Source organism: Sinocyclocheilus anshuiensis, unplaced genomic scaffold (assembly GCF_001515605.1).
Source record: "Sinocyclocheilus anshuiensis isolate Anshui unplaced genomic scaffold, SAMN03320099.WGS_v1.1 scaffold208, whole genome shotgun sequence".
NCBI lineage: Eukaryota > Metazoa > Chordata > Actinopteri > Cypriniformes > Cyprinidae > Sinocyclocheilus > Sinocyclocheilus anshuiensis.
The window spans coordinates 2234874-2239412 of NW_015557186.1; the positions used below are offsets into that span (position 1 = coordinate 2234874).

Consider the following 4539-nt stretch of genomic DNA (forward strand, 5'->3'; position numbering starts at 1 on the left):
ATTTACATTATTGATAAAGTACATTTTGGTGGTATTTGTTGTAATTAATACTAAAACTTTTTCATTTTGTAATTCTAAATAAATTTAATTAATGTATTAACATGCATTTTTATTTGCATTACAGTAATGACAATTTGGAGGTAATTGTGGTGGTAATACCATTTTTAATTTATTATTCATACATTTTCATTTATTTTGTTGTTTTGATCTTTTTCAGTCATGGCTTCCTTCATGAAGGTTTCATGTGTTTTTATGCACTATTCTTCTGTTTTAATAACAGTTGATGCTGCCGTTCTGGAAATCATTTATGACTACAGATCTGATTTATTGTCTTCGAGAGGTTGTTAAAAACAGGTTCATTCTGACTTGACATTGAAAACCATGTTAAGTGTCCCTGTGTCCTCTGAGCAGCGCACTCTAAAATCATCTGATTAATGACTTATTTATCATGGAGGTTTCTCATTTCTTTAACAGGTGCCGTGTGATTTAGAGGAGAAAAGCACACGACTTTCCTGTATGATGTGCGTCGGTCAGAAACGCTGTGTGGTGAGTAGTGAAGGCTTTTGTATCAGTGATTTAATGTTGAAGATTATTATGATTATGAATCAAACTGAGCAAGTACTTGAATTTATTTTTTGCGCAGATCTTGTCCACACAGTTTAAGTTGTATTAAACCTGGAACATTCCTTTAATATGTTCTGGATGTGATTCGTCACTGGTGGTTCTGTGCTCTTTATCAAGATGATTGATGGGGTTCTTTGAGGATGATGTTGTGGCTGAGATCTCACGCTGGGATCCCTGCTGTGTGACGGTCTCAGAGGAGCCTGCTCCTTTGCCTCTTACATCCAGACAACTTAATTGACACAAATCGGGATGTAGATGGAGATTACAGGGAAAACCCAAGTTGCTTGTGTGTGGAAAAGTGTGAGATCTGCGATGTCAGCAGCGCATCGGATTCGGAAAATTAGTTTGTCACTACCAAATTAGGAATTCTAATACAATGTTAATGCATGTTTTCACAGTGTGAGTAATTTCATATTGTGGTAGTGGAGTCTATTTATTTATGGAAATACAATGAATCAGTAGTTTATGTATTAACCACAGAGGACCCTAATTTGCATAATCCAGTGGATGATATACTTTGCAAATAGGGAGTGTTTATTCTCATTGGGAAAAGGATGATATGTGCATGTGACGACATTTCTGTAAAATGATATTAGGTTGCATTTTTGCATGTTTCGAGACACAAATGTCCATTGAGTGGTGTTCAAAATGCGTTCAGTTTTATTCAACATAGATAAGTGTGCATCTGGCGATGTTTTATTATGTTGGTTGTTGTACATACACTGGCAGTTTGGCTTTAAATGCTATTTTGCATTTGAAAATAATGTACCAGCTACACTAAACCTAATCGATAGTGCTAACAAAAGCATGAGATAAAAATGCATTTGCTGAAGCAACCATGCCGTTGTATCTTGCTGCTTCTAAGTTTTTGATCTATTTGATCATGAAACGTGTTTTATTTCAGCGCTTCGCATTGCGAAAGCAATGTTACTGTACCAGGTGAGCTACTGAGCAAGTTTACTTAAAAAAGCCAAACATACGGAGTTGGTTATGTGATGTAATGTAATTGTAATATTCATTTACAAATCATGCACTATGATAAAAGCATTTTGAGGTCAAAACATAGTATTGTGCGTGAAAATAAGCCATTATTAATCAATAATCTGCCCCTGAAATCATAATTTGTGTGAAAAAGAATAAACGTTGTTGGTGTTTTAATGACACTAGAGTTAATTTCAGCTGGAGACTGCTGTGAATTGGATCTATAGGCATGAATTTTGCAAAAATGTAGGGTAACACTTTAGTATACGGACCAAATCTCACTATTAACTAGTTGCTTATTAGAATGCCTATTATTCAAATATTGGCTGTTTATTAGTACTTAAAAAGCACATATTCTGCATGATCATATTTTACATCCCTAATCCTACCCAATACCTAAACTTAACAACTACCTTACTAACTTTTAATAAGCAGCAAATTAGGAGTTTATTCAGGCAAAATTCATAGTTAATGGCTTGGTAATAGTGAGAATTGGACCTTAAAATAAAGTGTGACCAAATGTTGGTATATTCAAATTTTTCCAATAAGCTTCTCTCAATTTATATCTTAGCGTTTTTGAGATTTGAACCCAGGACCTTTGAGTTACCAGGCCAAGGTTATGAATCACTGTGCTAAAAACACTCCATTCATATGCTAATTACGATACTATCTCAAATTAATTAGGTGTTCATGGTAAAATTTATTAATATTGATATCCAGTTTCTATTTTATGTCTTTTCTATTATGAGTGTTTTTACATCACCTAGGTTGTTGATCCAAAATCAAACCTATTTTTACTGAAATCTTAACATTTCCTGCAGTCATCTCAATGGATTTGTTGAGAACTGGGTTTGTTTGACTATCTAATGTCTTTATCAGTATTCAATGGCCGTTTCATGTTGTCTCAGTTTTTAAAGAGCTTGTACGTTGATTGAGGTTTAACAATCTCCTGTTTAACCTCCAGTAACCTCGTTCATCTCCCGAGATGGCCAGTATTTTTTGATATGCTAAAATCACACCTGCGTGCAAGCTGTTCTTTCACATTCAGAAAATACGAATCACCATGAAGTGGATGTTTCTTTCAGATTAGAGGGGTCCAATCCAGCTCCTGGAAATCTTTCCCGCGGAGTTTCAGGCCTCCAAAAAATCTGCCTGTAATTTTCAAGCGACCTTGCGGATCTGGTTTCATTGGAATTGAAACTGAACTCTGAAAGAACATGATGCTCCCTTAAAGTCGATGCGTAATTATTGTATTTACAAAGTAAACGGCTCCACTAAGTAAAGCAGTCATTTATATATTAGATAATACATTATTATGCTCATAGAAGTTTTATTTTGTTTCAGAATTGGTAAAAATAATCTATTTTACAAGGCAGCAGTAGGGCTGTCAAAATGACTGAAAAACTAAATTAGAATTTTCTACTTAAATATTGTCAAAATTCTAATTATATTCAAATTTAAAAGGCATAATTTCAGTTAGGGGGAAAAAAGCTTTTGGCTTCTCTCCTGAGGTCACAAGAGGGCACATCGAGCAAAATAGTATGCATGTTTCTTCAAAGCGTAATAAAATAACACGACTATCTTTGAAAAAAAAAGACCTCTTTAGACATGTTTTTTAAAAGTTGAACTTGCATTAATTTCACATGGCTTTCTAAACATGCCGCTCTCTGCGAGACGCGAGTGCAACGCTGATAGATGTCCCTCTAGAAAATGTGATAAATATGCATTCTGTGTGAACGGCTTGGTTTCAGTTTTGACGTAAAGAACATCTTCTCCACACTGATGCTCTCGTTTCCTGCAATATATGAATGAACAATGTAGCAGCGCTGCATCTTGTGGGTTCAACTGGATAGGCTAACAAAAGCATTCAAATGCAATCAATGACACATACATCGTCATCGCATCTCGTGCGCCACTGATAAGGCTGCCTGACGGCTGACGCAGACCTTAAATTCGAATGCAACGTTTTTGCATTCGAATGTGGATTTTTTTTTTTTTTAAATTTTTTCGACGAATATTCGAAATTCACATTTTTTTTTGACAGCCCTAGTTACGTGTGTATGTAACTTACTTGCCCTGCTGAAAAATGGCTTAAACCAGTTTAAAGTGATCATCTAGTCTCCCAGACTGGCCAAACCGGACTGTTTTGCTGGATTTTGATGGGTTTAGACCAGCTAAACATTATTTTCTCTCAGAAAACAAACATAGTAAGGCCACGTTTTCTCAAAGAGTTTATACGTGGGTTTCCATCCATTCTAGGTCAGTATCTCTCAGATGCTTGTCTATTATAGTATATGTAATCAGTGTGAATAAAGGAACATATTTGCACCCTGTTCACTTTAAGGAGCTGCCGGCTAAAGGTTAATTGCTTTTGCTAATGTTATTGAAGCACCCTTCTAGAACTGGGTCGTGTGCGCTCCTTACAAGATGGCCTTTGTGGAAAGAGTTTCTAACTTTATTCCTCAGAAGATTGAATAGAAAGTACCTCGCTCAAGGTGCTGTTTCCTGTGGATTCACTGTTGTTAAAGGTGACCTATTATGCCCCTTTTTACAAGATGTAAAATAAGTCTCTGATGTCCCCAGAGTGTGTATGTGAAGTTTTAGCTCAAAATACCCTACAGATAATTTTTTATAGCTTGTTGAAATTGCCATTTTTAGTTTGTCCCTTTAAATGAAAACGAGCTGGTGTGCCCGCCTCCCCTTTCAGAAGAGGGTGGAGTTTCTAGAGCTCCCGCACCGGCATGCCAGCAATAACAAAACACTCTCTCACGCACTGAAAATGACAGAAACTACTAATAGCGGCGTTTAGCCATATATGTTCGAACCGGTGTCGTGCTGAATTCTGCACCCTGCCAGATTATTAATGAATTACACAGACGGGGAGCATGGCGCTATAAAAATAACAACATAGCTGGTCTCATGGTGCCATCGCGT

General features: G+C 36.3%; 1 protein-coding gene across 1 annotated transcript in view; it reads left to right on the top strand.

The window, feature by feature from the left end:
- Nucleotides 1–4539, top strand: part of LOC107678777 (kelch-like protein 29) — a 142343-nt gene that overhangs the window by 2690 nt on the left and 135114 nt on the right. Inside the window, exon 2 of the mRNA XM_016474169.1 lies at nucleotides 475–546. The gene's annotated coding sequence lies outside the window, so the exon portion shown is untranslated. The remainder of the gene's footprint in view (nucleotides 1–474; nucleotides 547–4539) is intronic.